Here is a 12,432-nt window from a genome sequence, read left to right on the forward strand (position 1 = left end):
TACTTCTAGATGTAAAAGGCTCTATTTTGAGCTGTCACAAAAAACACACATGCTACTACACCAGGTTGGGAGCAGCCGCCTTCTGCACCACAGCTGATTGCATTACATTATGGAGCTAAGCCATCCTAAATGCATGCTTTGCAGTCATTTTGCATGATCTCTTATACACTTTAATACCTTTAGATGAGTTCTGCTTACATTAGTTACACTAACTACTATTTTGTTGGTAATCATTTTGCCTACTACAGGAACAATGAGATCATGCCAAGTCAGGTAATATCTAAGAAACTGGTCAGAAGAGAATAAAAAAAAAAATAAATTAAAAAAATTAGCGTGTGTATATTCATGGAAGCACTTGCTCCACTACAGACATACCATTAAGGAGTCCTCTCCAGTGGAATAAGTAACCTATAGTCATATCCAACAGAAGGATTAGAAAGGAGATAAAACTAACTCAGACTGTGTATTTGAAAAAATTAATAATTAAGGGAGATTAGACCAAACTCCCTAACTTTTTCTGTCACTTCTTCTGACAGTGTGAAGAGTCTGTAACATCCTTCTAATGTGTTAATTCTGATTTTTTAGTACTGACTCTATCATAGACTTCCAAATGATTTCAAGAGTCCCTAATGTTTCTGTTTCTCACTTCTTTACCTTGTAAAATGGGCGTAGTTCTTTTTTTCAACCACAGTGTGGTGATACCATAAATTATTGCTTATCACATACACAGCCACTACGTATGTGTAAACATAAAATATTAAAGCTAGGAACTGGGAACTTAGTGCAGTGTAATCTGTAATTATCTATAATCTCTTTGTGCCAGAATGGTTTCCTCTGGCCAGATATAGCCAATTGCAGCCTTACAAAAAAAATACATATATGTGTGTGTGTAATCCCATACCTACATCTGTACACATATATGTATGTGCATGTGCATGAATAGGTCCACTGCGCTAAAGCACATATGAGACAGACTCCAGGTTTGTACTGTGTCCTAGATTAGAAAATTCAGGTCAAACTCTCTATTATCAGATCATCTCTACCACCGTGGAAGTACCAGGAAATATGCTCTCAGAAAACTCCAAATTACACTCTATGAGACATGTAATTATTAGATCATACAGATAACTGTATTGGGAGGAGGAGAAATCACATTATTTTTGATATGTCACTCAAGACACAGAACAGGCATCCATGTCTCTTATGTTTTGCTTACCTTAACCAGTGTCACCTATGCAACTGAACTTATTTACAACATGTAATCAACTCACGGGCTTTTTCAAATAATTTCAGGAATTAAATCTTTGCATTTTTCCCTCCATCCTTGTCATGTGTACCTTTTTACAAACAAAATCATCCTACCCACTGTTAATAATGAAAGGCAAATCTCATGAGGATCATGAGTTTTCAGCACATCTTCATGCCAATTCCAAAATTAAAAGCCAGAGGGACTTCTTTTCCCTCTCTCTGAGGTCTTCCAGCAAATTATTGATTCTTGCTGATCTCCTTCCATTAATATATTTCTTTCTTTCAGCCTGAGTGATTGTGTTAAAGTGCTTACTAAGTCTCTAATCATGTACATCTCCTGGGGCTGAAAAGAGCTTTGGTTTTGAAAGTAATTTGTTTCAAATGAGGCCTTATGCATCCTAATGTGAGGGTCAGGGGCTCAGGGAAAAAAGAAAAAGTAAGCTTTCAGGGATCGTATTTGTGAGATCCAGAAATTTAAGCCATTTAAGGTTTGACAGAATAGTAACTCAAGTCCATACCTTCTGAAAATTGCCTACCATTAATAACCTCCTATGAAAATCTACTATTATAAAATTGAGTAGTTTTGAACCTTCCTGTTCACAAAATATATACTAAGAGGAAAAAAAGTGTTAATAGACTCCAGCCTTTGGTAACTTAAAGTCAGACTCACTGTCAACACAAAGTATGAAAAAAATCAAGCCATAATACTTAAGATTTTTTCCTAAATATTGCAGTAGCAGTTTAGTCTCATCCTAGAAGTCCATCTAAGCTGAGTGATGCCCAGGATTTTCAGCTCACCTCAGCTACTCTTCCAGGCAGAGGCCTCACACTGCTGCCAGCATGTGAAAGGAGCACCTGCTATGTGCACAACTTGTTTCAACTACATGAGGTTACAGATCAAGCTCAGGTCCTTTATAGTTAAAAATGCAGTCATGATAACAAACCATAATAGTATAAGAGTCCCACAGAATACTCCAGCACAACACAGTGGCATCTACTAAGACGACACTGGGGTTGCACATTTTGGCCACGCAGGTTGACAAGGATGTATTCCACAAGTATCCTAGTACACACAGTGTTTTGTGCTTTCTGAGCTAAAGTGAAATCTTAAGCTTTTTCTTTTTAGAGCAACTCCCTTCAGAATTTTTAAAGGGCTTGAAGATAGGTAAAGGAAGCACAGAAAAATATATAGATTGAATTTATTATTTGCTTTAGTGCAAAGCCTTTCATACCAGTTAAGCTGCAATTAAGGTACCGATTAAACCTCAAAGAGACGGTGAGCTCAATATCCCAATGGGATGAGCAAATGCTTTCACTTCCTGTAATAAGATCTTTATGTTGCTTGGCATGAATTTGTTTAAAAGCCATGAGTGGTTACAAGCTATATGGAAAGTCCTGATACACCCATTCACAACAAAAAGCAGCCACAAAAACCTGTACAGCAAAGTCAGAGGACCCATAACATGAGTGATTAATACTGAAGGAAGGGAGCTTAATCCAGCCACATAAAGCCAGATATGTAGACTATGTATACACATACAGAGGATCTTCTGTATGTTGCTCAAACTCTTGCAACAAGGTCATATGTGGGAGTGGTAGTTTTAACAGCTTTATATCTGCTGGACCATAGTTCATATTCTGCACTCAACAGTGGATTACAAAGTAGAATTCAGCTCAGATATTAATTTCTATAAAGCACATCTATTTATTTAAAGCCCTCTTCTTCCCCAGGAATGGAAACAAAAACTGATCAACTGTAGAAAACTGGAGAGATCCTGATGGTGTTAACAACCGTCTGGTTATGACTGATTTCCTTGGTATGCTTTCTTTTTTGTTTGCTTTCTGTCTTTCACCTATCTCAAATTTCGACTTAATTCAACATTATCCAAATAAATAAGAACTACATTATTCAGATTTTTAGACTAAAGCTTACTGTAGGTAGTTATTTTACACCACATTACTCCTACCACCTACTTTCATAACAACTAGCGGCCTTCAGTCACTATAGCTGATTTTAAAGAACTACAGTGGTAGTCCTAGGACTGCTTCGTTTTCTATCATCTTTACCAGCAGTCATGCGCACAGCTTATACACCCAAGCTTTCTACAAGAATCAAGATTTATACTTGTAAAACCTTACAATATACTATTGCGTGCTCAGCTCCGAAATCCATTTACCTATTTTACTGTTAATTTTTCCTTTTTTTTGCTAGCATAGGCAAAGAATTGTTAGCCTGCAAGATGCTTGTGAAAATCTATGTATGTGTGACAGCCACGAATAGTGCAGCCTGTGTTGTGGGGAACAGAAGAAGAAAAACCTCTGGAAGCAGGGGAGGAGACATAACTGATGCCACAATAAGCACGCTCAGTCCACAGGATTTATCAGGACAGATGCAAAGGTGTACTGCTTCCAGGAGCAGCTCGCAGATGCTCAGCAGCTGAACCAGCCCTTCTGGGCAGCACTGAAACTAATGAGCTTTGACTGACGTGAGCAAAACCGCTTGGTTGGATCCTGTACAGCACCTTTTAGTGCTCCGTGTTCCGAGATGGTCTGGGTACAAGGGATAGGGCAAGATGCAAAACCATACTCAGCCCAAGTCCCTGCACCTTTCCCCTTGCTGGAATCTAATAATCCTTCAAAAAATCTGAAACATGGAGCATTAAAGAAACAGTAAGTACTGAGAGACCTGAGCAGACTTCCCATGAATAATACCTCTATGGCAGGCTTCCTAGTGTATCCTATACCTTGGGCTTTTCCCTATGATTTCTAAAGCAAGTCTGGGAAACAAAGATTTGGGACCTACTTGGTGACACCGTTGTACTTAAGGTCTAAAGAGGAAAAAAAGTGGCACTGATCATGCAGAAGTTGGTCACTACTGGTTTAAATAGAGTCCCCTCTCATGATCAAATTCTTATATCATGGCTTAAAACAGCTACCATGAATACTGCTTTGTGAAATACAAGGAGGCAGAGCTATCTGCTGGTACTGAATTATTTCTGTCTTTCACCTATCTCAAATTTCAACTTAATTCAATGTTGAATTAGTCTGGCAGAAAAAAGGGGTTAAGACTAAAATAGGAATCTAGTAGCTAAACTGGGCAGCTTTTCCACTCTTTCTGCAGCACCCAGCACCACTCAGGTAACAGACAGGTTCTGGCCTTTTATCAGCAGCACAAAGTGGATCACATGATTCATTTGTCACACTAAAATATTGCGCCTGCTGAAACCTTGCAGAAGCGTCAAAGGAAGCAAAAGAATTCCCTTTGCAATATACACAAGTCAGATTATTTTTGCTACAAATAGTAAGATTCACCCTGAGATTTCTGGACTTTTGTCTATTCCTCCCATTTCACCCGTGACATCTGTTCAGCAGCATGAAGTGATTTGTTGGTGCAGGTGGAAAAGGGGGCAGCCAGAGGTCTCCACAACAGTCACTGAAGATAAAAGAACTTTGTGTTAGCACTTTGATCAGCCTGTCAGAGAAACTCTGTTTCCCCTCCTAGGAGGATCTGGTTCCCTGAATATATAGGGCAAACTATCCAACTGTCTTTGCTTATCCAGGGGATATGCTGCAACTTCCAAGATGCAAAATTTGATAGGTTGGTAAAATTTCCAGCTGTCCACTTCCTAATCTGTTGAACTGTAGGGTTTGTAAGATCTCAGAAGAGATCATATCTCCACATTAGTGAGCCAGAACAAAACCACAACTCAGCACAGGTTTCTTATCAGGCATCTTAAGCTCTTCCAGAGAGACTTCACTTTGAATCCAAAAACCTAAAGCAAAGTTGAGGACATTCAACTGCTTGAACCCAGATTAAAAACCAAGGAAGCGGGAGTCACTGACAATCAAAATTGTTTACCTTCAGAAAGCTCTAATCTTCTGGACCTGAATGTTTTTGATTTAGTTCTCTCCACTTAGATATTCAATATCTGAAAGAGACAAGAAATTTTATAACACCCACTATCTTTTGCCAATAACTGTTAATTATGTTTACGAGACCATGCTTACCCTAAATCACATAATAAAGTGAACCCCCTTCCTGTCTTTTTCTTTCATATGTCATCACAGTCTTTAGGGTGCTTGCCACTAACTGAAGCTAGTGGAAATTTCTTTTCTCCCTGCAGAAAAGATCAAAGCAAACAAAAAAATTAATTAAAAAAACCCCAAACAATGAAATATATTGCACAAGTTCTGTTACTGGCTAAAACCTGTAAAAAATATTACAGAGCCTTCAGTTACATTCACTTTTTTTTGTACTACTAAGTCCATTTAACTCCATGCATACACTAGCTAGCAGATTACTTGATATATTTTTCACCAACCATTATGCTAAGAAGATGTTTTAGATGTTATTGCCATCCAGAGGAAGATGCCTTAAGAACATGTGTACGTGTATATATATGCATGCGTAGACACCCCTGTATTGTAACCTTCTGTGCCTCCCAAGTAATAGAAAATAGGGCTGTAACACTTAGGCTGTTGCAAAACAAAACTTCTAGTTCAACATAAAAGTAATTAACTGGGACATATCGAATCTACAAGCAGTAGGTTAAATGCATAGGTTGATGTATTTGTGTTATTTATATGACAGTTCCACACCTCCCCCCGCTACTCACTGAGGCACAAACACAGCTACCCACTGCAAGAGCATCTCAGCCTACCAGCTTGATCTGATCAACGTAATTCTCATCTGCCGCCACAAACATGAGATCACTGAAAATGGAATGTTCCAATTCATTTGACCTTTTCTTGTAGAAATATATTAAACGTGTATAAAAATTGTACATTTCCTTTCATTGATTTCAGAACGTATTCAACCTGAAAGCAACAGAACATGGATTTCAAGAGCTGTCAGACACTCAATTTACTGCTGTTCTGGGTACTAAAATGCACAGGGCTCACAGAGCATAAAAAACAAAGCTACCGTTACATGCTCAGAATACAGAATATCCAACAGAGAATTCAAATATTTGCCAGTAGGTTTCCCAGGCCTAATTTTTTGTTTATTTCTGCATTTGCCATGCAGACTACTTAGAGACCATATGTTTTCTGCTCTCTCTCTCATTTTAATATTAAGTATTAATATATTCCATAGTTTTATGTGCATAAAATCTCATATGTGTATGTGCATTAACATGAGTATATAAATATTTATGCACACACCTACCCAATAATTAAGGCTTTTCTTCTACACATTTACATACATGCTTAAATGCAGAAGTGATTTTACAGACTCCCAACTGGACTACTCCCACGTTTAAAATCACGTATTTTTACTACATATCCTGACATTAACATTATCCTGTACATGGTATAAGCAGATTTTCAGGCTTTGCAGATCACCTTCTTACAGAAAGGGATATCAATAACAAAGGGCATGGAAATATTCTACATGCAACTTGTCCTTATTTGCATAATAAATACCAGTCTTGGGACAGAGATAGTCAAGTGACATGTCTTCTACCTTCCTGGGAGCCCAGCTTTGTGCTTAACTTTGCTGACTAAATTAATTCACATCACAGAACAGAGCAGACAACTAATACTCCTGCCACTAAAAAGAAAAATAAATAAATAAATAACTATCTTTCTTGAAACTTCGACACACCACATGGTGCCCCAGCAAATAAGAGCAGTGGTGGACTCCCCTGCCAATAACAACACAGAAGGCTCCATAGCCATGCCACCTGCAGACAAGCTGTAAACATCTCATCACTTTCATTCTCTGCACAGCCTATTTTCCCCAGGACAGCACATTAAAAAAAAAAATAATTTATCACAAGATTTGAACAGTAGGTTCACAGTAGGTTCAGGAATTTACCAACACTATTTTCAGTTCATCTGCATGTGGTGGCCCCATCAGATTTAACTAAGACTCTCACCATCATATTACCTGTGATTCATGTTATAAAACTCTCACATGCTGCTGCAATAGTGCAAAGGGCTTTATTTAGGTTATTTTAGTATTCTGAAAAAAACTTTTCATGTCTTTCCAATGAGGTATCAGCTGCATTAGCAGACATAGAACTTCAGTTTCTTATATTTGAGACTCTGGGTTTACTACTTGTGACCTTCATTCTGCAAGATAAGCTTTTACTTGGCAGGCCTCTGGTCTCCAATAGGAAGATGCCCTGAAGAAGTTCCTAGTAAGGGTTGCACAATGTAGCAGAAGGCAGCAAGTATGGCAACGTTTTCTTGTAAAAAAGACATTTATAGATGATTTTTTTCTTTCTTTCTTCACATATAAAACAGTGGTATTTTAAACATCATAAAATGACAACTAATGAAACAAAATAAACACCCTCCCAGAAGTCCATGCTTATTCCAACTTGGATTTGCAGTGAATGCTTTATTCTGGAACTGCAAGTAGCTGGAGTTCCTTGGAATGCTGAAAAGCACTTGTTTCCTCCCCACACGGGCACAGAAGCAGTCTTTAGGGTTCTTAAAGCTTGCAGCTACAAAGCCTCAGTTTTTCCAGGCTTCTGACCGATTCCCAATTCATTAATTATGTGATAAGGAGTTGCTAGTCTAGTTTGCAGAACCATCAGTATTTGCACATGTCCTGGTTTCAGCTGGGATAGAGTTAACTGTCTTCCTAGTAGCTGGTACAGTGCTATGTTCTGAGTTCAGTATGTGAAGAATGTTGATAACACTGATGTTTTCAGTTGTTGCTCAGTAGTGTTTAGACTAAAGTCAAGGATTTTTCAGCTTCTCATGCCCAGCCAGCAAGAAAGCTGGAGGGGCACAAGAAGTTGGCACACGACACAGCCAGGGCACCTGACCCAAACTGGCCAATGGGGTATCCCATACCATGGGATGTCCCATCTAGTTTAGGAACTGGGAAGGGGAGGCGGGGAATCGCCGCTTGGGGACTGGCTGGGTGTCGGTCGGCGGGTGGTGAGCAATTGCCCTGCGCATCATTTGTACATTCCAATCCTTTTATTACTACTGTTGTCATTTTATTAGTGTTATCATTATCATTATTAGTGTCGTCTTTTCTGTTCTATTAAACCGTTCTTATCTCAACCCACGAGTTTTACTACTTTTTTCCCCAATTTTCTCCCCCATCGCACTGGATGGGGGGGGAGTGAGTGAGCAGCTGCGTGGTGCTTAGTTGCTGGCTGGGGTTAAACCACGACAGCACATCTTCGATCTACATCGTATTTCTGTATGATAGAAGTTCATAAAGAGTCCAGTTTCTTCTAAAAATGCAACTAGCATGTTTAAGTGCACAAACACTTGCTTTAGTCCAGACAAGGCTATTGAGTGGTTTCAATAATCACATTGCACAGGGACTACTTACTGTCACCAGATACTCTTTTCTTTCAAACCATTCTCTACAATCGATACTATTTTTCTTGATCCTGTTGGCCAATTACTAGATGGTTTGGATAGAACTATAAATAAAATGAATAGTTTAAGAACTTTAGCTAGCTCTCATCTAATTTTTATAATTGGTCCCACTATTTAAATTTTTCATGAAGAAAAAAGTCTATTATCTCATTCAAATCAGTATTTACCATTAAGGATATCATTAACTTAATTTGTAAAGACAAGCCTCAAATGAAATTAGGAATCCTGAATTATTCATGATGAAGTCTACTAATTTTACACCATTATTTCTTATGCAAAACTTCAATGTGTCAGACCAGAACAGTTTGGGTTTTCTTCTCTGGCAGGGTATAAATGCTTCAAAAGAATCCCTAGAGAACAGAATGTAGCTGTCACATTGAAGATAATGCATTTAATCTTTTTGTTATGTTACAGCAACTTTAATAAGCTTTATTGTACTGCATTTCTGTACAGCAACCCTGCAAAAAAATTCATTTACTAAGTAAGCAGCATGATGGTCTGTATGTTTCTACCCACTTAACAATTAGATCAGTGTTTTCAAAATAGTCAAAAGCAGCAGTAAATTCCTTTCATAAAAGCTGGCAAACACAGCAAGCACATCAGTCATTCCTCAAAGTAAAGATGACAGTTACTTTCTAATCTTCACTGATTTAGTTGAATTTGGATTCAAACTACATATGATTTCTAGTCTCCTATTGTCAACCTTGCTCTACTCAAGACCCATTATGCAGGTATTTCATCTTAATTTATTTTAATGCCCATATTGAAACATATTCTATTACAAACATTAAATCCTTAAAAATGCTGACTATGTATAAATGTTCCAATTTTCAAATAATTCTTTAAAAATTTGCATCTGAAGCCCAGAAATTAATTATATGTATAAATCTAGCTGTAACATGTAAATCAGAAAACAACTCTCTGAACATGACTTTGCGCTCTCATGTTTAAGTGGCTACTGCAAAAAGCCTCCATTTACTACATGCTCATAAGGAACAGCAAAGTGTCTTATGAGCATACTGCTGTAACAAGATTAAGGTGCTGATCCCATACAGCCCGTGTAAGGATTTGGCCTCCATTTACCTAGTACAAAGATTCAGATTTGTATCACTAACCATTTCATTGTTAAAAGTACAAAATACTCTTTAAACAGTCCAAACAACGATGCCTCAACATACATTAGAGCCTAGGGAATATCAGTACCCTAGCATTTTATTTAAGTTGCTGCCTTCTGTCCTTCACAAAACCAGCCCAATTTTAACAAATATTTAATTCACAGAGTAATTGCTACAGAATACTTTCGGTATTAGAAGCACAAAGGTAGCTTACCTTGACAGTATCATTAAGCCAAAGCAGCACACTTCTGCTTTGTATAGAGGAGTGCAAAGGAACACTGACTTTTCTGCTATTTCTGTTTTTCGGTAATGTGAACTGCTAAAATTCTCCATTCTCATTTAAGCAGGGCAGAAACAACCTCATATACAATCTGGAACTGCAGTAATAATAAACAGAGTAATTCAGGACTTTATAAACTGCAACCTATTTAATGCTAGAGATGATTATCTGGTATAAAAAGTTACAGTGTAAGAGGAGACTGACCAGATGAAATGGAGCCAGTTGTTGTCATGACCATGTACCTAAAAGTGAAACCTCTGTGACAAACCAGTATCAACTCAATCAGTAGTTGAAAACCAACAAAGAACTAACAAATAGAATTAATGAGGTCAATAATATAGATGCAATCTGAAAAAAACCAAAATATAACAAATAGTATAGGGACATTTTTCTAGTTCAGAGTAAGGAAGGAAACTAGCAAGTTAACTGTAAGCAGTTAAATATATTCACAAACTGGTTTTGCTGATAAAACTTTCAGACAGTGCACACTGCTTGTCTTGGAAAAGACTGCTTGGAAAGATGAGCTTTGTAACATTCCCCTGAGGATGAGCAAACATGAGTTTTGGTGTGCATTAGAAAGAAGCAAATTTAGAATTCAGAGACCTCAAAATGCTTCATGGCTTCTTCTCTATCTATAGGTCCCCAATTAAAGACAGATGTTAAACATATGCTTCAGTCTATTTCAATTTAGGAAGTCAGTGAAGCATGTGCTCAAGGCTCACATTCTGCACAGGGATCATTGTAGAAGTGGGGAATTTAGTAATAAGTAATACTTAACTCTTAAGTAGCAGCTCAGATTAGTGATCTGAAGGTGTTTAATGTAGGAAATCACTATCATTAGCTTCATTTTAACAGATGAAAGAGCTGGGACACAGAAGTGAGTGATTTGTCTCCAGACATACAAAAGGCTAATAAAAAAAATTTAGGGAAAAAGCCTGTATTATCTGATTCTTAGCTCAGATTTACAGTCTCTCCAGCCATCTAATACAACTACCCCAACTGTTACATTCAACAGAAAAAAACCAGCAGTGTATCAATATAGCTATTGTAAACTATCAGACCGTGCTCTGAAAATAAGAGGGTAATGACTACCAGATCTTCACGTATTCTGCAATACAAATCTGCAGTAAATCTAGCCCAATACAGTAAACAGATGCAATCATTGATTACTTTTTCTAGGGAATTAGAACCTGAAGCTGTCAAAAAGTTGATGGTCCATATCGACTTGAGATGTCTTCCTCCATTACACTCATGATTTTGGAACAGCTTCTGAGTAATCTACCTATCTATTTTTCTAGCCCGAAATAGTTTCCCCAGGGACAATAAACCAGATATTCGCAAGACATTTTTGACAAAATAAGTTTCCAAGAATTTCCTCTGCTTTTAGTGAATTCTTGCCCAACTGGAAAAAAACATGCAAACTTATTTGACTTTTTACAGATGCATGAATGAGGGACTGCCATTTAACTGCAGTGATTCCCAGTACTTGTCATACAACACAGAAGTATCATCAGCATCTTCTGAAAAATGACCAGGACTGACAAATCCCTCATTTCAGACTTCCTCAAAGACTCAGAGACACTGTTACACTCATCCTCACGTGCCATTTCCATTGTCTGTGCCTTCAGGTCCAAACCAACTCTTAAACAAGCTAAATGAAATAATCTCCTCTTTTGGCAGTAATATGTACATAAGATACATACCTCTTACCAGAAGTCTGATGTTCCCCCACTGCTTAATCAGCTGTCAAAACTTATCACTGGCTCCACTATTTCATTAATGCAAGATTTATTTGACATTCAAAAAGATGTGGCACAGGACTCTCAGTAACCAATAAAACATGTTAAACAATACTATCATTTGATCACTATCCCCAGCAATGAAAATGGTACACAGAATTTCAGACATCAATAGAGCAAAGCTGTTTTAACAGAGTTGATCACTAGACAGATTATTTATATTCTGTATTTGTGCATGTTTTACGGCAAGGGACAGTATTCTTCCAACTGATTGTTTACTATAATGCTGAAAACAGCATGTTAACAAGACTATGCTAATGTTCATGTTTGGAAAAAAATCCGATCCTCAGGGTTTCATTACTTATTTTGTAATTATTTTAACTACTCCCTCAACAAAGAGTATTTTTGCTTACTTCTTTAGATTTCACAGTTTATGTACAGAATTGCCTTTTAACAGCCTCTCTCTGGGCTCCCACAACCTTATTTCATTTGAAAACTATATAAACCTCTGTGCCATCTGGTAACTTTTTGCAATGTAATTATCCTGATAAATGTATGCATGATATTAGACATTTTCCATTACAGAGGTGACTAATGTTGCTTCTATATTTACAAATCTGTCTGCAGATTTCTGTTACAGGTCCATTTGAGGAGGTTAACACACTTGTTCATTTAAATTTACATCTTACTGAAACTTGAT

The 12,432-nt window shown here is 37.5% G+C and overlaps 1 long non-coding RNA gene across 1 annotated transcript in view; it reads right to left on the minus strand.

The window, feature by feature from the left end:
- Positions 1–12,432, minus strand: part of LOC142031086 (uncharacterized) — a 141,739-nt gene that overhangs the window by 22,518 nt on the left and 106,789 nt on the right. Inside the window, exons 6-7 of the long non-coding RNA XR_012650399.1 lie at positions 5,257–5,366; positions 5,108–5,177 (exon numbers count right to left, since the gene is read on the minus strand). This is a non-coding gene — a long non-coding RNA (uncharacterized LOC142031086). The remainder of the gene's footprint in view (positions 1–5,107; positions 5,178–5,256; positions 5,367–12,432) is intronic.

Source organism: Buteo buteo, chromosome 5 (assembly GCF_964188355.1).
Source record: "Buteo buteo chromosome 5, bButBut1.hap1.1, whole genome shotgun sequence".
NCBI lineage: Eukaryota > Metazoa > Chordata > Aves > Accipitriformes > Accipitridae > Buteo > Buteo buteo.